Here is a 26,947-nt window from a genome sequence, read left to right on the forward strand (position 1 = left end):
GAAATTTTATCACATCACTTTATTAAATAAATTCAGGTTTCACAGTGAGAAAAATATCAAAATGTTGAAATAGATGCATGGATCACAATATTACTCATTGTGGAACGACAACAACAATAAAAACGCCCCCAAATATTTCACTTCACCATTGTCACGTTGGTGTAAAACAATTTGATATCGTTATTTGTAATAATGTCTCTCAGTGGCTTAGTAGTATATCTGCGGACTTACAACGCTAAAAACCGGGTTTCGATACCTGTGGTAGGCAGAGCACAGATAGCTCATTGTGTAGCTTTTTGCGTAATTCAAAACAACAATTTGTATTGATTTATAATTGAGTTTTATTTTGTTATAAGTTTTTTTTGTTTACAAGCTAACATTTATATATTTTCATCTTTCTATCTGGAATTTTTGGTTATATCAAGTATTGTTTAATGAAAATAATTAAAATTAATATTTTTTTAACTCTGTTTTCACAAAATATTATTAAAAGACCTTTTAATATAAATATTTATTTCTATTTATATCAGACATTATCGTAAATTCTTTCTAAACAGATTAGACTAAGGACAGAATGTCAATAATATACGTTTACCCCAAAGTTCAATTTTATTGTTAACTACAAAGAGGAAAGTTGCTGAAGGAAATATCTATTGCTTAGAATGTTGGTTACTGCAGGTTCATGCTTAAAATTAACATGTTATAAATTAACTAGAATAGTTAAAAGATACAAATGTTGGCGATAAAGAACTAAGTGGTTTTGTATAAACAAACAAACAAGCACAAAGTTTCATACATTATATCAAAAATATGTATATATATTTAAGTTTCCTTTATACGTAAAAGACAAAAATCAATCAATCACATACACACAGGTGTGTATTAACATAAGTGGATGAGCTAAAAATGTACTTGTCACCCATTAGATAAATGGTTACGTTTGAAGTCTAAAGCATGCAGAAGTAATATTACCAGAGCTTATGACTTGAGAGTGACTAGATGAAACATCTATGAAATAATATCATGACATAACTGTTTACAGCCTTGGGATACTGAGAAAATATGAGTAAATGGAGAATTCTACAAAGTAAGGAGGTTCCACAGCTGTGGAAAATGTACTATATTTTTATCCTTAACATCAGTAGTAGAAGGTTATTCATCATGTAGGTAGTGTTGCAGTTTTTCAGTTGAAATATTTTTATTAAGTAGTCATCCTATTCCAATAAACAATTAAGTTCATTTGTTCTGTTACACAGCAGACTGTCCACACATTTACTTTTGCTTTTCTGTAAATAAAAAGCAATTACAATACATGATTATAAGAATGAACCAATAAATCTTAAGTAGCTGTTTTTAAAGTCTTTATAAACACTGTTTTAATAACATATTCCAAAATGGGCTTTACTAAGTTTATATATTTATGCTTTTGTAAATGAAAGAAAAAATTCCACAGTTTTCATTACAAGATGAAAAATAACCTGTTTAAAATTATGTAATCTTAAACAGTCAGATTCTGTCAATTATAATTCATTTATAAAATATTTAAATATAAACAGTTTCTTCTCACCTTATTTCTGTGCAAGACGTTTAAACGATGTTAATTTTCTGTTAAAACAAATATTCATAATATTTTCAAGGACATAACTCTGTATCTAATATTATCTTCTTATACTCAGTGTTAAACAACAGTTACAGCAGATGCTAAGTTTCAGATATCACTCTGCTCTAACCTATTAGACTCAACTTATAATTTACTGATACGAAAGTTCTAAATTGACTCCAATTTGGCCAGGGTCTTAAGTTAGATCAGTATGCTGTGTTACTTGAATTATAAGCTTAACCTTAAAAATACCCATATGAATTCAAAGCACAGATGTAGAAATCCTATGGTTAGATTTAAAATATTAGTTATTGTTCTATGGTTAATACTATAAGCATACACTTTTATTCCATCTGATACACCACTTGAAAATTAAAGATATGTCCATAAACAATTTACAATGTCTGAGATACGGACATCATTTAAACACATGAGCAAATATGAATAATAAACTGTAATAGATGAATATATTATATATAGATTTATTAATAAACGTTAAATATTCTACTAATTCTGCATAAACTTTAAACAAATGGTTGAGAACTTATGGGTGAAAGATAACAACCACTACATAAATAAGCATTTACAACATGTGTGAGAGAATTTAGAATTAATCTTTAAATTGTAACAAAACACAAGAGAAATGAAATTTTTGCTTTTAATATATAGAGAAAACATTAAAGAAAATTACCAGTAAACGAAAATTAATACTATAACTGAAAACAGAGAAGTTGTATTTAAGTCACACTGCCTTCTTCTTGATGGACTCAGCAGATGGCTTGACGTGGCTTTGCTATAACAAAACACAAACACACCCTTCTACTACATTCTGGAATACAATATTCAAAACACATTTCTACCTATCAGATTCAACGACTGCTCCAGTATTTTTCTAAACTCTGCTTTATTCATTGGGCCTTGTCCCTTTTTGACTCATCACCTGCAATGGCAGTCTCTTCATAATCCAACATTCAGATTAGTACAATGAGGTTGAAAGTTCATTGTTTCCTATAGTTTTGACCTAATTAGAGACAAGATTCATTATCATTCACCTTTTCTAACTCTCTATTGCTGGAATGAGAAAGCAGTTCCAGAGAGCTTGGGAACTGAAGCTGCTGGCTCATTGTCTCCCCCCAAAGCCTCTCTTTTTCTGCAACTAATGAACGTTCTCCATATGATCTAAGACATGAAAAATATTGACATACTTATGAAATCTAAGGACTGAGCTTACTACACAGTTTTGTATTGACGTATAGCACTTTGTTACAGAACACTTACTAATATTTAGTGACATAGGTGTCAATTTGGAAAGAAAACTAAAATAAAACAACTTGAATAGAACGTGATTCCCAAAAGTGTGTGACACTTCTAGGTTAAAACTATTACTACAGCTCGTGTTAACTGTAGAGGTCCCCTATTTAAAAATAAGACCCTAATGGTTTATTGTGTAGTTACAGTCACAATTATATTAAGGCATGTTTTAAAAATATTTTCTTATGAACATAAATCTGATTAATTTTAACCACACTGAAATTATGATGAATTCAACTGTCAATATTTTTTGTAAGAAATCTTTATTACTTTCCATACAAAATAGAATATTGTAATGCATTATTCTCAATATGATACTTTGAATGAACTTAATTTTTTTTTAAACATTGCTTTAATGGGCTTAATGAATGAATCATGTAATTATTCTTTGTGCACAAACACAAAAGCTGTTCTATAAAAACTCGCCACTCTTCCACGCAATAAGTCCCATACACTGTATATGGTTAGCAACAAAGAAAGATATGTAAAAACGTTAGTGGAGGATAGTGTAACAACACGTTTTCTCACTGCTTCAATTCAATACATGCTATGTTATTCACACTGTAAGTACATTCTAACCCTATAAGCTACTTTAGAAATAAGAGTTATGCAAATAACATGGTTTGAAAAAGATCTTATTTGATTTTACGAGAAAAGATTAATAAAACGAATCTCAATCAATTTACAAAACAGTTTGTTTGTTGTTAAGTACAAAGCAACACAATGGGCTATCTGTAGTGTCCATCACAGATGTCAAAGGCCAGTTTTAGTATTGTTATCCCTTCAGACTTATCACTGAGACACAGTAAGCCAGTATGCTACAAAAATAAAAGAAATGGTACAAAGGGAAAACCTAATATCTTGAAGGTTTGTGATGAATGGAATTACTTATAATTTAACTTTTTACAATATTCACAGTGGATGAAAAAAAACTTAAATATGTTTCCACCTCTCTCATTGCAATGATTTAAGATACTGCATACACCTTATAGAGGTAAAAGTAATATCAATAATTACACATGTCAAAAGGTTCTACATATTGTGCACTTTTATTATTACTAGGTAAACCCTACAAAGCTTGTAATTCACATGAAAAAATATAATGCTAAGTTTGTCAAATAGTATCACAGAGTTAAATCTGTTTGGGAAAGTTTCACTTCTCATCTGGATCCACCAAATAACTTGTACAGTTTGTAAATGAAATTACAAATAAACATACACACTGTTCAGGATTTAGTGTCTTCTGATCTAAGTTGTGTCTATGGGATTACCTTTACCTACACCACACATGAGCTTACTATAGCTATGATTCTGTTTATTTGGAGAAAAATATTGACAATGGATTCAATTGTAAACATGTAAACTGAAAGTCAGATATTTAAATGTCTAGTTTTTAAGTTTACAACTGAACAAAACTGAACCTTTTCTTTTAGAATTTTGTGCTGATTTAGATCATGTAACAAAGCATGTTAAAGATATCAATATCTGTATAAAGAACAATGTTTGATAAGTCCTCTTCCTTCTTCTGTCATTAACACGTTGGCTCCCACACTGTGAGTCATGCTCTATTTTCTTTTTATAGGGACACTTACTGGCTGGAACACAACAGCTACATTACACCCTCTCTAAAAAGACTAGTGGAACCCTGAAAAGTATTGGCAAAATAGGCTTGGGAGCCAATGTGTTAAATTTGTAATGATCTTATCATGTGCTGAGTACCTTGCTTTGTTAATAATAAACAAATTTAACTACTTAAAGACTTATATTTATCTTTTTATGTAGAGCTAAAAGGGTTTTCTTTCTTCCTTTTTGTTCGAAAGTCTTAAAACAAGATAGCCCAGTACATCACTGGATAGCTTTCAGTTACTATACAAAAAACTGTGATAATGGGTCACTTAACTATGGACGATGGTCTATAAAAGAATGGAAATGTGCACTATTCCTCCTTAGACAAAAATTCTACATCAAGGTAGCTCATTTGCAGCATGGGACAGTTTTCAGTTGTACAAAATACTATAGTGATCAAGCCAGACAACTCTGGGTTGATACATACATCCTTACAGTAAGAGAAACTTTAACAGACAGATGCTTCTAATGTAGCAAGCTGCATATATGTGACAGCAAAAGCAGTTTAATAATGACATTCAAATACCAGCTAAACAATTAAAAACACTGGTATTACTCACTTGTTTTTGGAATGTCTCACAAATTGTTGAAAATTTTCTGCAGCTTGGTTTTGGCTTCTCTGGGAGTAGGTGCATCTAATACTAATGACATAAAATAAAGTATAACTTAATGTTTCATATAAAAATAAACAGTAAACTTTACCTTAGCAACACCATTCAAAAACAGTAATTGAGAATTTCATTAATATTACCCAGAATGGTTTGGTTCAAAATATACTTCAGGGGCAGATATCTCACACCATATAATCTTAACAATAAATTCCAATAGCTGTAATTAAGTAAGTTAGTTAACCACAGTTACTATCTTCACAAACATACTTAAAGTTGGAGTTCCTTCACCATTAGAATTAGACAATCCATTGTCTCCAAGAGTTTTGTAAAGAAACAGAAAACTGGGGCTTGAACTTTGGTGACCACCTGCATTAGAACTTGTCGAGACTCCTTGGCCTTTTTTTAACTTCTTCAGTGCATAATAGTTATGGTATTGATTCTGTATTACTTGAACTGTTTTAGTCATTTCCATGTAGTACAGGTACTATAAGGAAAATTAAGATCTTGCTTATGGAAATTAGAAAAACAACTAGTAGTAGTTCTGTACAACATGCAAGATGTATCAATTTTCTTGTGTAACAGACACTTTGGTAATAATGTCAGGAAACAAACGACCTTTATTATCCAAGTGATGATAAAAAAAACAACTTATTTCAGCCAGTGTTTCACCCATGCATCTTCTTCACTACTATTTCTCTAACTTGTACTATTAACTCTGACATTGGTAAAATGTTTGATTAAATAAAATGTTTTTGTTATTATTATCTGGAGATTAAATATAAATTTTGTTTCTAACTCTTTTGCCAAAATGTTTAAGTCTTTCCAGTGTGCACAACAAATTTTGAACAACAACAAAATTGCAGGCATTTTAAAGCTGTTTTCTTGGCAGGATGTTAAAAATACAACATGTATATGAATGGGCTAGCTAGTTATATACAGTCATTATAACCTTGTTACTGAAAGTAACTGAAAATTAATGCTATATGAGTAACTGTAGAGTAGTTTTATATTAATGCACAAAACCAGTTAATTTATAATGTAAGTAAACGTGATTCAGATTTTAATTAAGCAACTCAAAAGATCTACATACACTAGGGGAATATATTAGAAACACAGAATAAATACAGAGATAAAGATTTTGAATTCAAAAACAAGAATAGGGATTCACTATTAAAACCAAATCTATTGGGATGTGTTTTCATCTATCATTAACTATTATTTCAAAACACACAACATTTTGAAACTTAAAAGGCATTCTAACCAACTTCGATTTTTATTATCATATTGTTCCTTGACAATAAGGCCAGGTGGTTAGAGCGCTCAGCTCACAATCTTATGGTTGTGATTTCAAATCGCTATCCTACCAAACATACTCATTATTTTATTCATGAGGGTATTATAATATGACAGTCATTTTCACTATTCATTGGTGAAAGAGTAGCCCAAGAGTTGGTGGTGAGTAGTGATAACTAGCTGCCTTCCTTCTAGTCTTTGACTGCTAAATTAGGGATTACTATAACAGATAGCCCTTGTAGAGCTTAAAATCAAACCCTGACAAAATCAACTAATCAAATGTTTCCTGGCTGATCTTTGACCCTTGCAACCCACCTTGGTTTAAATTCATATACTTTTTTTAGAAAGGTTTATTGAAATACACACCCACCTTGATATGGGTAAATTCCATAAACAAAGTTTCTATACAACAAACTTTGGATTTTTAATAATTATTTTACACCAAAACCTTAAAAATAAAGTCAAATAATAAATATAACGAAATGAATAAATAAATATTAACTTTATACGTCTACAGTAGCATGTAAACAAGAACAAAGTTACAATAATGTATGGATTCTTAAGCACTGAATATAAAGATGGCCACATATTGTTTGTTAACACTTGCCTCACCTATCAGTTTGTTATTATTGGGCAGGATTCTTTACAGTAGGTATCTGTGACTTGTTTGCAATAACTTCCAATAAATTAGTGGTTGTTGTTGTAAATTATCAAGTGTTTATAGTATGAAATTGTAAGTTACAAAGGCTCCAAATGCATCCTCATAGTAATAAAGTTACGAGTTATTCAATATACAAACAAAGCTCAGTAATGCACCCACTTCATATACCTATATACAACTTAAAGAGTCACTTATTATTCTCTCACTACACTTAATATAAATGCTAACTAGACATAACAAAAAATATATATTTCTGTGGAAATTTAAAACCAAACTTTGTAATTGAAATAATTACTTTTATAACTAACAAAAAAAAGTCCTTTATTATCACATAACAAAATATAACAGATATGATTACAACATTCCTTCAGGTTAATCTGGTACCATCAGATATGCTGTTTAAACATTGTAATCTTATATATTTAACTCCGTTTATCCAATAGTAAACAAGGTTCTATAAAATCATTGATGTATGACAACAACAACCTTCTAATTTTACTCCTTCCACATTTGTTCAAAACACAAGTTTTCTTACCTGTTTGTACCTACAATAATAGCTCTGTATAAGGACTGTTGCTGCCTTCTCTTTTTCGTGTTCCTCCTGATGTTTACGACCTTTGTATAAACAATAATCCTTCTGAACAATCTTAGCTGCTTCATAAAGTTCTATTTGTTCTCGATCTGTTAATAAAATACTTATACTTGTATCTACTAGTTACTAAAACTGAAATCTGGTAATACTCAACATATAAATGTTTCCTGTTTTCAAATATTTCTTTTTATTAGCAACATCTTATTCAGGTTTTTAGAGTTATATATATTCACTATTTGTATTTTCCTTATTTATTTTCTTCAATTTTGAGTTATTTTGGATTATGTTTAGAAATTTTTACAAATTTTATCATTAGTAGCTAAAGACAAAATGTACTTATTGTAAATTTTATATACATATGGAAGAAACCAAGTTTATTTCATGCTTAAAAATTATTGTTGTTAGTTTATATGTTACATTTATGTGCATCTCCCTGACAACCCCTCACAGTCGAATGTGATAATCTTTCACGATGATCTTATTTGTGTATCCTAAAATGGTTGACTCAGGATTGACAGACTGTTGCAGATTGTGTGTGTCTATATGATATAGTGTGTGTGTGTATATATATATATATGAAAATGTTGTTAAGTTGTTGTATCTTTTATTAGATAACAGAAAATATGTAAACTATATGTTTTTAGAATGCACTCAATGAGATATGCTAAATCTTGATCTCAAATCCTAATTATAATGCTGGATTTTGTAAGTACCTGAATTTTTCATGACTTTAGTTACATTTTCTCATAAAAAGTGTTGTAGTTTATTAGTTCTTATTTCGTTTGGCCTACAAAATGACCAAACAAGCTTCTCTTGAAAATATCCAAAGAAGGATGGCAGTCAGTCACTCAGAAACATCTGCACAAACTCATTGAAAACATGTTAAGTCAAGGTGAAGCAACACTGAAATCCAAGGGAGTGCTGACTAAATATTAACTTGAGAAACTGGTTTGTGTTATTCTGAAATTCATCTTTACATTAAATTATTACCGAAACACTTGTTTGATCATTTTGTATGCTAATTGGAATAAGAAGGTCTAAGAAACTACAACAGGTACACAACACCTTTTGTGAGAAAATGTAACTGAAATCATGAAAAGTCCAGGTATTTACAAAATCCAGAGTTAAAATTAGGATCTGGTCAAGTGCTTTCTAAAAACATATAGTTTTACATATTTTACTGTTATCTAATAAAGGATATAATAAATTAACATTTTCAAGAAAGGACACTTTTTGTCCACCCCCTGTTTATCTGATATATTTCAAGTAAAATATAAAGTATTTATATCAAGGGGAAAATCTTACTGGAATGATGACAAACTCTACTTAACATCTCAGAGAAGGGGGCTCAACAAGAATGATTAGTGTTTCATCTTCTGTTTCAATTCTACCTTCTGATTCTTCAACAGATATTGTTGTAAGTCCAGAATGACTGCTTTTTTGTTCCTTTTTCATATCTTTGTTATCATAAATTATATTCAAATATCAGTATTTCAGAAAAGCATTACAACTTTAATTTCAATTTTTAATTTCAAAGTATGTGTATGTTTGTCTATGTATATACCAATATAATAAAACTGATCAAAGCAATTTAATGGGGAAAAAAAGATAAATAAATTTCAACTACATATTAAAAACTTATAAATCATAATTAAACCAAATGAAGATAAAAGAAGAAATACTTAAAGTAGAGAAATGGTTTATTTCATTTACCTGAAAGTGTAAAATTAGAGAAATCTCTTTCCATAATTTTTCCAGAGGTTTGGAAAAATTCGCAAAAGTCTGCAATGGTGGGTGGTATGGAGGATCTGGACTCCAGTGTTAAATTTATTGGACTCTGATGACATGAAGAGGTGGGACTTAAGGAAGAAAATGGAGTACCGACCTCATGGTATCTTAAGATAGAAACATGTTACATTCCTTTATCTTTTATTGCATGTATTTAGGCTAAACAAAATTAAATGTTTCATTTTTCTTATTCCTCAATTAGAAAAGCAAACTTAGTATTACTAATGATCCACCACAATAATCAGAATTGTGTTTTTTGTTTCTAGTGAAAGAAACTTTATTATTAGGAAGACCACAAACCTGTTCTCCATAGCAGTTTCTTTTTTTTGTCACACAGAAAAACTTTATAAATGATCAAATGACATTCAGCATAAAATTCTTGTTTCTAATGCCAGTAATTTCACTAACACATATATTCTATTTCTACCTTACAGAATAATGTGCATATGTAACCTAGATCTTGTCAGTCATAATTGAAACAAACATTTATACAAACGTTATATCTTTCCTACACTAAAAGTACATTTGACAGGTGGTTACTTCTGCTCTAAAACTTAGATATTCTTGTTCAGTGCTGCCCTCTACATGTAATTTGTTTTGCATACCACAAACTTTTCACTCTCACGCACCCCTCAATTAACTGATTCTTACACGTAATTTATCATGTGATAAACCTCTACCAATAGTGGGCCAGACACTCACGTGATTCATGCTGTTCTACCTAACTATCACTTGTTTAGACAGTTGAAAGTGGGAAGAAAAGGTGGAAAGTTTCAGTGAAAGTAAGTCTATGTTGGAATACATTACAAGTGCTGACAAGGTACCTAACTCACTTCGTCTGATGTACATAGCAGAATTCCACAGTGAATAGGTGGATACACCAATGTGAGGGAGAAAGTAGAAGCATCTTTGAAAACCATCCAAAGGGTGCTCTAACAAGGAAACTCTCCTAATAAGATTATACATGGGAGACCAGCTATACTTTTCACTCAGATGTGGAAAAGGTGTGACAGATACAGATGGAAAATTGTGAGGAACACATCCCAATGGGAGAACTGTTGGACAGTGATCCTAATCATAATACCTTATAAATGTAGTCACCCTGATGAACAGAACGCAAGTCAAATAAGGAATTTGCTCCAAGGTGTAAATAGTAAGAGTGTGCCACACTGTACACATCTGTGTTAAAAACTGAACATCTGTGCAGGGGTAAGAAGAATATTATGCTATTGGTAAGTCAACTACAAACAAAACTTACTGCCAGAAACCAACATCCATGTGGGGACAGAAAAGAGGAAGTCAACTAAAAACAAAACTTACTGCCAGAAACCAACATCCATGTGGGAACAGAAAAGAGGATCATACCTCCTTCAACTCAATGCAGAGAGAAGTCCTACCACCAATCTGTGAGCATGGCATATGTGAGCAGAGTGAAATAAGATACATACATATCCTGCTTAAATTAAACAGACTGGGCCTCCCTCAAATGCAGTAGCGTCCACATCATATAGACATTAAGCTGCAGTGTAACAGGAAGAAGCAAAGTAACCAACAAGTGCACGCACCATCATTCACAATGCTCGGGTAGTGCATTCAAGGTGAATTGAGTGAGCGACCAATGACACTCTGAACACATGTATTAGGATGTATACTGATTGGTTCAGCTATAAATCTAAAACTCAATCAGTAGGAACCAACATTCATGGGGTGGATCTCAATTGAAGGGGTGAATTGTATTTATGCTGACAAAATACAAATGTGATTATATTGTATTGATTGATTCAAGTCTAAATCGAAAAACCAACTGCTAGGAATTGATATCAATGCATAGGACAGGGGTATCCAATCTACAGCATATAGGCTGCATTCAGCCTGCAACTTCAGTTTATCAAGCCTACCAAACAGTTTATTAAAGTAACAATATGATTTTTAATATAATAAAAACAAACAGAATGCAATTGATTAAAAACCAATCTAGTTGCAATGTGGCCCATCAACAGTTCATTAAAGTAATAAAATGATATAATGATATCATTATCATTTTTAATGATATAAAAATAAAAAATAAATGTAAGAAACTTGTAGTGAATCATGTGGTTAAAATAAAAACCTAAAATAGTGTCCTGAAAAATGAAAAATAAGAATGTATATCATGAGCATTTTAAGTCCTGCAGAAACTGCCCATCTGATTGTGATCAAAGAATATTAAAACAGGGTAGAACCAAAAAGTGATTGAGTTGGGACTGATTGATCCAGAATTCCAATCAGCATTGGTCATATATAAAAAATACAGAAACCAGTAAGTCGGGCATATAAAGGATGGGAAGATGCCAGACATGGAACATGAAGAAAGACGACAAATTCTCATAATGCTACAAAAAATATTGAATATAACATTGCAGATACTTCACATGATGTTAAATGCACAGGAGTAGTCCCCAAAATGGACTGGTAGAGAAAAACAGTAGACCATAAGTCCCTATTAAGAGTGGGTGGTGAATAAACAGTGCAAGACAGTGTTCCACCCCAGATGATCCCAAACGTAAAGAAACCAACTGTGGAGGCAAAGAGCTAAAGATAATAAATGCCTCAAAATGGAGGGAAGGACAAAGAAGTATCCCATAGATGTAAGTGAAATACCTAAGAAACAAAATGTAAAGTAGACATTTCCTGTAGGGGAGTCAATAGGGTATGACAAATCTTTAAAACTAGGTGAAGGATAAATTACTTGGATTAATGGAGACTATCTCCACTCAGGCATCAGAGATTTTAAGTACATATGATTAAAAAGAAATGTCTGATGGTAAGTTAAGGCAAAATGAACCAAAGTCTGTGGAGGGTGAGACATGTAAGTACCCTCTCTAATGAGAAAAAAATCTCATTGTGGAACATAATATCTGGAAAAGGAGTGGAATATTATACAGTAAAACAAGTAAAAAATAAAATAAAATTGGAGGTATATTCATGTGTGTATGTGTGTGTTTTCTACCAAGGCCACATTGGGCTATATGTTGTGTTCACTAAGGGAAATCAAGCCCCTATTTTTAACAATGCAGATTCCTAGACTTACTGCTGACTCACAAGTGGATGGCAGAGGTAGGCTTAGTAGATTTCATGGTAGAGGCCTGGGAATGCAAGCCATAATCAGGTAGAGGAAAGATGACAAAATCTAGGTCCTCCCATATAGGTTCAGCAGTTGTAGGAGGAAGGCAAGCAATATTAGAAGGTAAGGTAAGGTGAATCCTGGCCACTAGGGTTAACATATGTATAAAATATTATGTGTTGAGCTTCAACTTGAAGAAATTAAGATATTTAACCTAAATAAAGATAAACTATAGGTAAATAGAAAATAACAGACACTTGTTAAGTCTAATAAAACTGTGCAGGGCAAAGCATATGACTAACCTCTAACTTAAAGACCCTAAACTAACAATAATACATAAAATATTGGGTAAAAAAATAGGTTTGTGTGGACCCCAGCTCCACAGGTCCACACAAACAAAGTTACTATGAAGTACCATTAATAAAAATGAAATAGACATTACATTGTAAAATTAAGTGTGTATTGACAATAACATATGTATGAGATGTGATGTTTTGAAGAGATGACAATACAGTTAACCTGATTTATGATATACCAGTAACATGGATTATAGTGGACCCTAAAATCACAAAGACCCATATTAAAGACTGATATAGTGATATAAGACAAATGTGAAAAACAAGCTCAAACTGGAAACCTCAACTTGACTATAGAAATTGACCAAACTAACTAAACTTATGTTATTGAAATAGAAATTGACCAAACTAACTAAACTTATGTTATTGAAATAGAAATTGACCAAACTAACTAAACTTATGTTATTGAAATAGAAATTGACCAAACTAACTAAACTTATGTTATTGAAATAGAAATTGACCAAACTAACTAAACTTATGTTATTGAAATAGAAATTGACCAAACTAACTAAACTTATGTTATTGAAATAGAAATTGACCAAACTAACTAAACTTATGTTATTGAAATAGAAATTGACCAAACTAACTAAACTTATGTTATTGAAATAGAAATTGACCAAACTAACTAAACTTATGTTATTGAAATAGAAATTGACCAAACTAACTAAACTTATGTTATTGAAATAGAAATTGACCAAACTAACTAAACTTATGTTATTGAAATAGAAATTGACCAAACTAACTAAACTTATGTTATTGAAATAGAAATTGACCAAACTAACTAAACTTATGTTATTGGATACAAATAATATTAACCGTATAACTCCTCTTTCCAAAGTCAGCAGACCATATTTCAAAATGTGTGGACCCCTAAGCTTGAGTCAGGCCATACAAAAGTCAGCTGATTTGATGAATAATCTTGTAATGAAGTAAAGTCAATAATTTCCCAGTCAAGGACGCCACCTGAAACTTCTGTAAATATGCTGATAAATGATATAACCTACAAAGTGATAAATTAGAATTTGAAAATAATTATTCAAATAATTATGAAACACAACCACACTGGAAGAAAGAAAAAGTAGAAATAAAAATGGTAATAAAGTATTTAACTGCAATAATTAGAAATATAAAATAATTCTTATTTGAAGTAATTTACAAATATCACTGTCACATAATAAATAGTAATCTTGTTCAGAGAAATTGGCATTAAAATATGAATGAAAAACAGATGAAAAGAGAACAAACTAAACGTCAGAGCACAAGTACTGTTAAATATGGAGTGATAGGCAGAATAACATAGAGAAAGTCACATGGGTGTGTAGCACTAGTGCTGGTGAAGATTTGTCACACAATAATTTGCCTGTGAGAACCAGTTAAACCATGTGAACTGAGGGGCACATGGCTTGCAAAAAAAAGGTGTTGCAAATAGAGGGCAGCACAGAATGAGAATAGCTATATAAGTGAGTGGAAGTAAAGTACCTTGTCAGAACTTATGTTTATTAAAACAAGTAGCTGTAAAAATATGCACTGCAGGTAGGAAATATATTCTAACTTGCAATTTTGATCACTATATTCAAAGCTGAGCTCTTCACTCGTCAATGGTGGTTGAGGTTCCTTGACTGGTTCCAGTGAAGGTTTATCTTGAATTGAAATATTTTTAGAGTTTCTTCCATCCTCTGGTTGAAGGTTTTCTTTATATTCAACATTCATCAAGTCTGTAAGTGCTGCAGAAGATGCTTTAATATGATCAGGTATAGCTTCAATAATTTTCTCAGCCAAGCTTAGAATCTGGTTTTCTTTATCAGCCATGTTAATATCACAACTCCTATAACCTTGTGGACAACTGGAGAATGAATGTAAACCTGTTGTAAACCAAGACAAAAATCTGAATAATTATCAAAATGTTATTTAATGTTATGATATATATATAACTTTATACCTTCCACTGAAAGTAAGCTAACTATACAGAGAAAACATAAACATAAGATTAATAAAACACACTGGCTAAATGTTATAAAGCAGTACCAAAGCCTATAGTATTAGGTTGTCCAGAAATAAATGTCGTTTTTGAAGAGTGAAGTTTGGAAAAATATAAACCAGTGTTATAAAACATGCTTTAAACAAAGTAAGCACCAATTGCTTTAACACACTTTTGCCAACATTTAATGATTCTGTTTATGCCCCTACTGTAGAAATCAGAGTTTCTATGGCCAATGAACTCCCTGAAAGCTTCTTCTGCAGCTGTATGCTTTTGAAAGTGTTTATTGTTCAAAAAGCTGTCAAAGTGCTTGAAGAAATGAAAATCTATAGGGTAAAGTTTTGAGGAATAAGGTGAATTAAGCAGAACCTCAATTCCAAATTCGTTCAAGACCTTGACAGGTCTTATAATGCCAATTTTGTTAATCTTCAGTCAATTCATGCGGAACCCACTTATCCAACTTCTTTGCCTTTCCAATCGCATTCAGGTAATTAGCAATGTTTGTACCTAGCTTTTCTGCAAGCTCACGTACTGTTGTGCGAGGGTTTGTCTCAACTGCTTGCCTTAATGTGTTTTCATCTAAGGATGGCTTTCTTCCATGACATTTGTGGTCTTCAAGACTTTCATCTCAATGTTGAAATGTTTGGAACCAACACTGAGCTGTACGTTCAGTAATCGATCCATGGCTGAATGCCTAGTTAATGTTCTGTGTAGTTTCAGTATCTTTTCATCCAAGTTTGAAATCATAAAGGAAATTCAGATAAAAATCCTTCTTGTCAATTCTGCCTTGGAGGTTGTGAAACTTCCTCTGAGTAGTTGAAACAGCAGACAATTAAGACATCTTGTAAGCGACAAATGTTGGATTAAACCAACCAACCAACCAATGATAAGTTACTCAATATTCAGTTTGTAAATTTCATTGTGAGAATTCCAACATTTATTTCTGGACAACCTAACAGTTCAAAAAGGGGTAACAAAGCCTAAAATGGTTCATAAAGCAGTACCATAGCTTTAATAGTTCATAAAGCAGTATCAAAGTCTATGGTGATTCATAAATAAGTGCCAAATCCCATAGTGTTCATAAAGCAGTATTAAAGCCTACAATGATTCATAAAATAGTACCAAAGCGTATAACAGTTTATAATGTACATCAAAACCTACAAATATTAGAATGAACTGACTTACAATTTTGGTACTCTTACTGTTAACAATATTTTCATCAGTGATTCAAACTATATCTAACTTAGATTTCTAAAACTTTCATAGACTAACTCTGCTCAATGACTAAATGAGATGCACATTTTGAATAGGCCTGGCATAACTGGGTGGCTTGGATACTTGACTCTCAATCTGTGGATCGTAGTTTCAGTAGTGGAGGCATTATAATATTTAATTTCATAACTTATTGGTAAAAAGTAACCAAGAGTTGAGGGTAAGTGGTGTTAAATAGCTGCCTTCTGTCTAGTATATCACTGCTAAATTAAAGATGGCCATCATAGATAGCCCTTCAGTAGATTTACATGGAATTGAAAAAAAAACAAAAAAAAAAAGAAAAACTTTTGAATAGACACTAAATAACAGTCCAAATGCCAGAGTATATAAACAGTCCATCTGCCAGAGTATATAACAGTCCATATGCCAGAGTATATATAATTTATTGTTAAGTTCCAGAGAAACATTATTCTACATATTATATTACAATAAATTAAATAATTTGTTGGTTATTGGAATATTTATTATCTCTTGTATTTTTGGAGTGTTTTTTTAACTAGCTTAGAACTACTCTAAAATGGTTACTAATGTAAAGACTGTTGTATTAAAGCTATAACATGACACATGGAAAACTTAAAATATTTCTTCCAAATGCTTTATTTGTCATCAAAAATTTGTAAAAGCAAAATATGAAAGTGTTATTTAGTGCATGACTTTTAAAATTTTTATTAACACCAATTTCCATAATAGACTTCCATAGTTCATAGCTATAATATCATGTCACCTAAAACCAGTAAGCATTTTGGTATAGCTCTAAGCTAGTTAACATTGTTTGTTCTTAAGTACAAAGTTATGCACTTACCGCTGAGCCACTAAGGGGAATGGGGTCTCTAGTTAGCATAATGTTTTTTATAGTAAGATAAATGGGTGTTGTTTTCACAAAAAAAAATTAATTTTCAGCACTTACACTGCACCATATACAAGATTAGTCTTCCATAACATAACTATGTTTTCTTGAAATATCTTCCTAAACAAATGCAATATTATAAAAGCATTGTGAGCACAATAGAGACAGTAGTCACCATAATGACAGCACTAAATGTACTGAAAGTTAGGTGGATATAATACCTTCTCTCCTAATCATTTCATTAATCAGAAAAATGTCCATCAAGAATCTATTATAAAAAGTGCCAAAAACATTATTAACAATCTATGAAATAGAGACAAATATAGGTTTATGACTTTCAAACCAAGTCTAAACCTAAAAGCATTAGAAAAACTATTGAAAATCTCACTGTACTCTGATTATACTAGAAGTAGAAGATACTACTAGCAAAAGTAAAACCAAATACATTACCCAAACTTAAAACCAGAAAAGACAGTCAGAACTCAGCTCACTTTATTTAATAGTGATATAATTAAAATATACCTAAGTTACAAATAATACCCTTTATATCATGTTTCTCTCTTACAACCAGTTAAAAAGAAAATATTGGAAGCAATATATTGATATTCTGTATATGTCTTTTTTGCTTTTCAATTCTTTGACTTTTGTTTATACAAGATAACGTAAGCTACTTTAATGTAAATATATAAAAATACATGAATACATTATATTTTTATATTATCAAAACTTCAGATTACAGACTTACAGACCACATTTTTATTTCATTCTTACTTTACTGGAACTTGAATTTAATCAGATTTACCTCTGTACTGTATAATCATTATTTTCGTGTCCTACAACAGATAATGCTATGCTTTTATGCAACTAAAGACATTTTGTTGAAAACTTTATATTAAATATATATTACGATATTTGTTAATATTTTGAACTCAGACAGTACAAGTTTGTTACAATAAACTTTAAGACTTTAAATTCAATAAAATATGGATGCACTAACCTGCAGTCACAGGAACCACAGTCTAGCTGTCATATTTTTCATCAAAAACACCAACACCATAAGACTTTAAATGGATAACCTAAAAATATACTAGCCTGTAGTCACAGGTACCATAGTTGTCATGTTGTTCATGACTAACCTGTTGTCACAGTCTGGCTGCCATGTTCTTCATCAGAAGCACCAATGTCTATATAAAGACCTTTACTATTAGACAAACTTTCAACAGAAGATCAGCATTTAACAAAATAACAAAACAACAACCACACATCACGGGTGGCCAAACTTGCATAACGTAACAGCCACATACAATAAATTTCAAATGTTTGAGAGCTGCAAGACATGAACAAATATTACACAAGTTTTTATTGTTATATGTACATTCTGTTGCATAAATTTTATATAAATATTAAGAATTTCACATATGTAATAATATCCATTCATGTAGTAGTTTTTAAACTGTTAATTTGTATTAATTTCAATAATTACAAAGTACACACACACACACACACACACACATATATATATATATATATACCAAATGTTTTCAAAATCCTGGCTTATTATTGTTTTAACTATATTGAGCATATTTAATATGGTAATAAACTATGAAAACACCTAAGAAATATTTGCAAATTTGCATTTCATTAACATTAAATGAGACTGCCAAAAATACAAATAAAAGGGGTAAAAAATAGATATTTTTAATGATATTTATTTGTCTTAGTAAATATCTGGTCAAAACATGGAGGAAAATATGTAAAACAACAAAATTAGAGATATTTTAACCACCTTACAAAAGTTTAGTCTTATCATAATATTTTTCTGACAGGAACAGACATTGATACAATTATCAGGCTATTTACTGCTAGTAGAGGTCTTGTCGGTTTCCAGCTTGGTTGTGAGTCATTTACATTCCAGCTGATACATTGTCAATGCTGTACAAATTAGCTCCGTCAGGTGTTGATTTGTAAGGATTGCATGATGCTTCAACTTCACAAACTTTATTACAGAGTACAGTTATTCACAGCAGTATGTTGTTCTGAAAATTGAGATGAGTCACACACTGGTTTTCTTCAGTTCAGGATATTTTATTTCTGGAACTTGCTTCCAGAACTCAATTGTACAATGAGATTTATGGATCATCTTTAGACCCAGGTCCTCCTATAGTTTGGTTCATTCCATTTCCACAGCAGATGATTCTGTAACCAGAAATTCTAGAATTGGACAACCATCACTGATCACATCAACCATGAATGGATTTACAAGGAAGGTGAAGCATGGCTTCAGCTTCTGTAAGTCCTCAAACCTGTCTAGGAAATTATCAAGCAGTCCTTGTAATTTATATTTGTATTCATCCAGTTTGTGGTCTTTTATTTCAATATCAGAGAAGGTATTTACTTTCCTTTTAAAATTGGGAAAGTAACTGAAGTTTCTTGACAATATGTCTCTTTGAAATAGTCTTATTTCATTCTGAAAACTGAAAATTGTCTGAGTAAGATCAGAAACAATCTTATCCTTCCCCTGGAGTGCCACATTGAGTTTGTAGATGATTCATTGTATCAGTAAGGAACATTAGATCTTACATCCATTCATCATTTCCCAGTTGAGGATAGAATCTTTTCTTTCTCCAAGAAAAGTAATAATAGGCTTCAACGGATCCACAACCTATTTAAGACATTGCTGGTTGACAGTCACCTCACAGTGCAGTAGAAAGAGACATCACTGGGTTTATCTTCAAGCCGCAGTTCTTCAATAAAAGTTTTGAACTGTCGGTGGGTTTTCCCATTTTAGAGTATCAACTTGACAATTTTAAGGACAAATTTCATAACATCTTCATACGTGAAGTATCTGGCTGCCAGGTGTTCATGATGAATAATGCAATGAACAGGGGAAAACACTGGAAAACTGGGATCACTTTTCACGAGTGCAATTATTTCTGCATTTTTCCCCACCATTACAGGTGCTCCCATCTGTTGCAATACTGATGAGTTTATCTAGTGGAATATCAGTATTTGTTAAGCCTCTGTCAAGTGCATTTTTACTGTCAACACCACAAGTTGTTTCTTTTAGTGCCACTAAGTCCAACATCTCTTCTTTCACAGTTACATCAGAGGAAACATAATGAACAAATACCACTAGTTGTAGGTTGTCTTTTATGTCTGTAGATTTGTCAACATCTAAGCTGAATGCAAGGGAATTCTTTAAATCATTTTGCATTTTGCCTGCAACATCAGCACTGACCTGGGAGATGCATCTCTCTGTAAAGCTGGTGTTTGTGTGACCTGGGAGGTGTATCTCTCTGTAAAGCTGGTGTTTGTGTGACCTGGGAGGTGCATCTCTCTGTAAAGTTGGTGTTTGTGTGACCTAGGAGGTGCGTCTCTCTGTAAAGCTGGTGTTTGTGTGACCTGGGAGGTGTATCTCTCTGTAAAGCTGGTGTTTGTGTGACCTGGGAGGTGCATCTCTCTGTAAAGTTGGTGTTTGTGCGACCTAGGAGGTGCGTCTCTCTGTAAAGCTGGTGTTTGTGCAACCTTGGAGGTGTGTCTCTCTGTAAAGCTGGTGTTTGTGCAACCTTGGAGGTGTGTCTCTCTGTAAAGCTCATGTTTGTGTGACCTGGGAGGTGCATCTCTCTGTAAAACTGGTGTTTGTGTGACCTGGGAGGTGCATCTCTCTGTAAAGCTGGTGTTTGTGCTATTAGTTGCTGAAGTTTTGTTGTTGCCTCAAATGAACCCACACGACAATCACTGATGTTTAAATGGAATTTAATGTGACACACTACATTCATACCACCCACACTGTGAAACTGTAACAATCAAGAATTAACAGGTTTAGCGACATCGCCAAAGTTCATATGTGGAAACACACACGCACATTCAAACTACAGGTCCACAGAAGACAACTCTGTTCAAATACAGGTCCACAGAAGACAACACACGCACATTCAAACTACAGGTCCACAGAAGACAACTCTAGACACACATTCAAACTACAGGTCCACAGAAGACAACTCTACACAAAGCCATATTGTTACTGGTACGAGCACATAATTACAGCTTAACAGACATATCAATTCAACACAGGATTGTGGCAAGATAGAAACAATGAATTAAGACCTATACTAAATATCTTATACATTCCAACTCTTATGTTATCAAAATAAAGACAGTCTTTGAAAGTTTCCAAAGGATAAACAAATCAGTACGTCGTTTGACCAGCAGGTACATGAGGAGTCCCTAATTCTAGTTCCAAAGCCTCCAGTGTTTATTGTAAAAAATCCCATGTGGTTGTGGACCATGCTAACCTCAGAGTGAATCTATTTATAGGTATTCTTACATGCTTGGTTCACGATGCTGGTATAATTATAACGTAACAAAATTGTGAAGACATATAACATGTATAAAGACAACATAACAAAACACTCAAATATACAAATGCATGCATTATCTCAAGGGTAAATATTTTTCATATATTCAAGTTCTGTGCATGACAGAACTAATTGTCTATGGAATGAACATGTGTGTGACTGGGTTTCTGGATTGTTCCCCAATCTGGATCAATCCAGATCAAACTGGATTAATTTGGAAGGGCATAAAACTCGGATACTGTTATGATTTAGATTCAAAAATGAAATTGAGCTAGCTGTGGCTACATTTGTGTTATTTGGATCTAACACTGCAACAACTTCAGCTATATTCTTCTTAACAAATTCACCATCAGAATATGAGCATTTAGCACAAGCAATATTTCATGATATAACACAACTAGCTTCAGTCATTGTGTCAACTTCCTTACTGAGCATTGTCAACAGTGTCTGCTGTTAACTTGTTTTTCCGTAATTCTGATTTAGGTGGATAATCAGATGAAAAGTTTTTGTGATTTGTTTTATAGTGGCATTTCAAAGTACTGGCTTTGTAATGACTGAGTAACACGTTGCAGATAAGACACAAAGGTTTACTTCCTTTAATGGTGAATTCAAAATTTCCTTTCACTCTGGCTCAAAATTTTTGTTTTCATCTTCATACTTTCACTTATAACAAATTGATGATGCCATCTTCCTTCAAAAACTTTTCACAAACACTTTTAAAAAATTAGATCGAAAAGAAGCAATAAGCTTCAACACAAACAATGCAATCAAACTCTACAGTGCCCAGTGTCACACAAACAGTCCTTAATTTCATTGCCCACAACACAGCCACACATGCCATAATCAAGCAATCGCAAGCCATGCCCACTAAAACTAACATTTTCAGCAGTGATTACTGATTCTCCAGTACAATTCCTCTGTAATCCTTGCTTGTATGATTACTAATTCTCCAGTACAATTCCTCTGTAATCCTTGCTTGTATGATTACTGATTCTCCAGTACAAATCCTCTGTAAACCTTGCTTGTATGATTACTGATTCTCTAGTACAATTCCTCTGTAATCCTTGCTTGTATGATTACTAATTCTGCAGTACAATTCCTCTGTAATCCTTGCTTGTATGATTACTAATTCTCCAGTACAATTCCTCTGTAATCCTTGCTTGTATGATTACTAATTCTCCAGTACAATTCCTCTGTAATCCTTGCTTGTATGATTACTGATTCTCCAGTACAATTCCTCTGTAATCCTTGCTTGTATGATTACTGATTCTCCAGTACAATTCCTCTGTAATCCTTGCTTGTATGATTACTGATTCTCCAGTACAATTCCTCTGTAATCCTTGTTGATCCAAAATTTCTTTAATCTCTGACTGAAATCTAACACTAAAATTAGGATTTAAATTCTTAAATATATTTACTTACCATGAACATTAAACTTACATTTTAATCCAGTGGACTCTCAGTTTGTATTTGGTAAATAATTATAAAACTTGAAAAGTTTTTATTTATGTTTTATATTAATTGTGATGAAAAGAGGAGCTCATCCAACATATTTCTGTGAGCCACACATTATATGTCAAAGAGCCACAACACATATTTGTATTTTTCAAACCATAAAATCTCTGGTTTTTAACTGAAGATATGAATAACTAAGACCTATGTTTAAAAGTAAAAAAATTAACAACATCACGTAACACTGGAAAAATATTAATATATATATATGTGTGTGTGTGTGTGTGTGTGTGTATATATGCATACATGTATATTAAAACTCAGTATTATGAGATTAACACACTCAGATACAATAACAAATAAATACCATATGTTTAATGTTGTTAAACTCATTAAAGTAATTAAGTTTACAGAGCATTTAAAACCAATTAATTCTCAAGTTTACATTTATTAAAGGATAACTGAAGTAGTAGAGTTCAAAATGAGAATATAACGATAATAGAAACTGTAAGAAACTAAAAAATAACCTTGAACTGTTCTTAATAATGATGCAAACAACATGATTATGATAAATTAGAAGACTGTTTAACACGTTGGCTCCCAAACCTATTTTGTTGAGACTTTCCAGGGTCCCATTAGTCACTTTACAATTACTTTCTTTTAGGAAAAGTGTATACGTAGCCATTATGTACGAGCTAATAAGTGGCCCTTTGAAAAGAAAATAGAGCATGACTTACTGGTGGGTTGTGTGGGTCTTACTGGGAGACCATCACAGGTCACATAGGAACCAATGTGTTAAACATCATAATCAAAACACTGCTTTAATGAACTTCTCAATACACACATTCAGCATTCTCAGTAATTCTTGAAATCTCTACATCATTCGGACAATGTTTAAGTAAAGTTTACTTTTTGACCTAAATACATTATATATATATATTGGAATTTTCATTATAACTTATTTTGGAAACTTCATAGTCTAGAAAAACCAGTTAGTTTATAACATGACTTTGTTATATTTGTTTGTTTTCTATTTTACTCCCAACTAACGTTTTTAAATTTTATTTCAAACAAAACAAATATCAACTAGATCATATGTCTAATATTTTGTATGTGCAAAAGTACACTCAGTAGTCACTTTATTAGGTAAACCAGCTCATTAATGCAAATAGCCAAACAGTGAGTCATGTGTCTACAATTCAATATATAAAGCATACAGACATGGTCAAAAAGTTCAGTTGTTGTTCAACCAAACATTAGAATGAGGAAGATGCATGACCTTAATGTCTTTGACTGTGGAATTATTGGTGCCAGACATGGTGGTTTCAGCACCTCAAAAACTGTTAACCACCTGGGATTTTTATGCCCTACAGTTTCTAGAGTTTATATAAAGAAAGGTGCAAAAACAAAAACATCCAGTGAGCAGCAGTACTGCAAGCAAAAAAACTTTGTTAATGAGAGAGGTCAGAGGAGAATGGCCAGACTCATTCAAGCTGAAAAAAGGCACGAATACTCAAATAACCACTCTTTATAAGAGAGGTGTGCAGAAGGGCATCTTTGAATGATAGCATTTCAAACCTTGAAGCAGATGAGCTACAGCAACATAAGACTACATTAGGTTCCACTATTGTTAGTTAAGAACAGGAAGATGGGGCTACAGTTGGCATGGAATCACCAAACTGGACAACTGAGATTGGAAAAATGTCACCCGGTCTGACAAATCTCTATTTCTGCTGCAAGTTGCAGATGGTATGGTCATAATTTGGCATGAATAGCATGAATTCTTCCTGCCTTTTGTCAGTAATACAGGCTGGTGATGACGGTGGTGCAATGGCGTGGAGAGTGCTTTCTTGACACACATTAGGCCCCTTAATACCAATTGAGCATCATCTGAATGACACAGTGTACTTGCACATTGATATGCATTTCTTTATGGTCACTGTCTACCTGTTTTCCAGTGACTACTTCCAGCAGGATAATGCACCATATCAAGAAGCATGCATCATCTCAAGCTGGTTCCAAGAACATTATAGTGACTTCAGTATTTTCCAGTGGCCTGCACAGTCTCCAAATCTCAATCCAATACAGTACTTTTAGGATGAGTTGGAACGAGAGGTTTGAAGCATTAAAATGTGGCCAATAAATCTGTAGGAACTGTGCAGCACTACTGACCCAGCATGAACTGAAATCCCTAAGGAATGTTTCCAGCACCTTGTTAAATCCATGCTGCAAAGAATTCAGGCTGTTCTGGAGACAAATTGGGTCCTACATGGTACTAGATAGGTGTACTTAATAAAGTGGCCACTGAGTGTAAGTGTTATTTTGTTTATTTCAACACATAAGAGCAAATAAATACCTGTTGATGGTTTATATCCTAAATATCACAAAGAAAGATTATGTTGATTCAATCTTATAAAATGCAAGAGAGCAAATTTCAACCTATCCTCAAAGGTTTTGTTATATTTCTATAACTTGAAACTGTGACTATAATTTACCTATATAAATGTGAGGTGATAATAAGCTACTGTCTTCTATGAGTTTTGAAGTGGATGACCTTGTCAAGGGTAAAGATAAACTATGGCCTTCATAAGATAGCAATGGTGTTTTGTTACTAACTGAATGCTTATCCGTATCTCCAGATGCAGAAAGCCCCGAAAGGAATGGACTCTTATCTACAGAAAATTTTGCCAGTATTTTATGTAGTTCAGACTGATTAGTGCTTCTCGAGGCCCAGGTATTAGGTATGGGATTTGTAAGTAGAGATGACAGATTGTGCGCACCAGAAGTAGTAGACAAACTGTGAAGGGCAGACTTTAAAGAGTTTCTGACAGGAGAGCTTGCCTTAGGGCTGTCCCTGGAACAGTGTATAATACATGAAAATACACATATTCATTTATAAAATATCAACAACAACATCACAACAAATTCAACTCACATCATAATGTGTTTGGAACAGAAAAAGAAATGAGAAAAGAAAGAAGTGTAAACAGAAAATGGCTCAGATCAGCTGAAAATTAAATATTAACAGTTAAGTTTAAAAACGTGTTTGGTTTTAGTATTAAGGGTAAAAACGTGTTTGGTTATAGTTTTCAAGTTACTCACCCTGAACTATTTTCCTGGAACTGCGGAACTTGTTCCCAGTGCTCCATTTGTTCTGCTAGACCATGATAACCCTTGTTACGTGCAACTGTCAAGGGATCATTACCATTACTGTCCAGAATCTTGATTGCTGATCTATTCCACTGGTACAATAATAATGCTACCTCTTTGTGTCCACGAGCACAGGCCCACAACTTAAAAAGTACCAATATATACCACCAAGGTCGTTTATTAATGAATAAATACCTATTTCATACTAGACGTATATTAATATATAACATCAACATACAAATAAAAACATAAACTTTATATGTAAAAACTAGGTATTTACTGTTTTTTTTACTTTTGTACATTTGAACAATTGAGCTTCAACGTGGATATTTATAATTCATAAACATTTTATTCTTCAGATTTTCTAACTGTAAACTAGAGGTGTACACGTGTGCTTATCTCTACTTAGAAACTGTACTTACTAGTGCTGTACATGTGTGCTTATCTCTACTTAGAAACTCTACTTACTAGAGGTATACACACACGTTCTGGTCTTTACTTAGAGCTTGTACTTACTATAGGTGTACACACATATTCTTGTCTCTACTTACAGCTTGTACTTACTAGAGGTATACACACACGTTCTTGTCTTTACTTAGAGCTTGTACTTACTATAGGTGTACACACATATTCTTGTCTCTACTTAGAGCTTGTACTTACTAGAGGTGTACACACATGTTCTTGTCTCTACTTAGAGCTTGTACTTACTATAGGTGTACACACATTCTTGTCTCTACTTAGAGCTTGTACTTTCTGGTAGTGTACACATTTTCTTGTCTCTACTTACAGCTTGTACTTACTAGTGGTGTATACACATGTTCTTGTCTCTACTTAGAGCTTGTACTTACTAGAGATGTACACACATGTTCTTGTCTCTACTTAGAGCTTGTACTTACTAGAGATGTACACACATGTTCTTGTCTCTACTTAGAGCTTGTACTTACTAGTG

The 26,947-nt window shown here is 32.6% G+C and overlaps 1 pseudogene across 1 annotated transcript in view; it reads right to left on the minus strand.

Annotated features, from left to right (window-relative positions):
- Positions 1 to 323: 323 nt before the first annotated feature.
- LOC143250319 (calmodulin-binding transcription activator 2-like) overlaps positions 324 to 26,947 on the minus strand; it is a 152,961-nt pseudogene continuing 126,337 nt past the window's right edge. The window contains exons 13-21 of the transcript XR_013028142.1: positions 25,951 to 26,141; positions 25,344 to 25,702; positions 18,175 to 18,222; positions 14,494 to 14,803; positions 9,408 to 9,589; positions 7,638 to 7,783; positions 5,382 to 5,632; positions 5,098 to 5,178; positions 324 to 2,779 (exon numbers count right to left, since the gene is read on the minus strand). The product of XR_013028142.1 is annotated as a calmodulin-binding transcription activator 2-like (transcript). The remainder of the gene's footprint in view (positions 2,780 to 5,097; positions 5,179 to 5,381; positions 5,633 to 7,637; positions 7,784 to 9,407; positions 9,590 to 14,493; positions 14,804 to 18,174; positions 18,223 to 25,343; positions 25,703 to 25,950; positions 26,142 to 26,947) is intronic.

This window comes from Tachypleus tridentatus, chromosome 5 (assembly GCF_004210375.1).
Source record: "Tachypleus tridentatus isolate NWPU-2018 chromosome 5, ASM421037v1, whole genome shotgun sequence".
NCBI classification, from domain to species: Eukaryota; Metazoa; Arthropoda; class Merostomata; order Xiphosura; family Limulidae; genus Tachypleus; species Tachypleus tridentatus.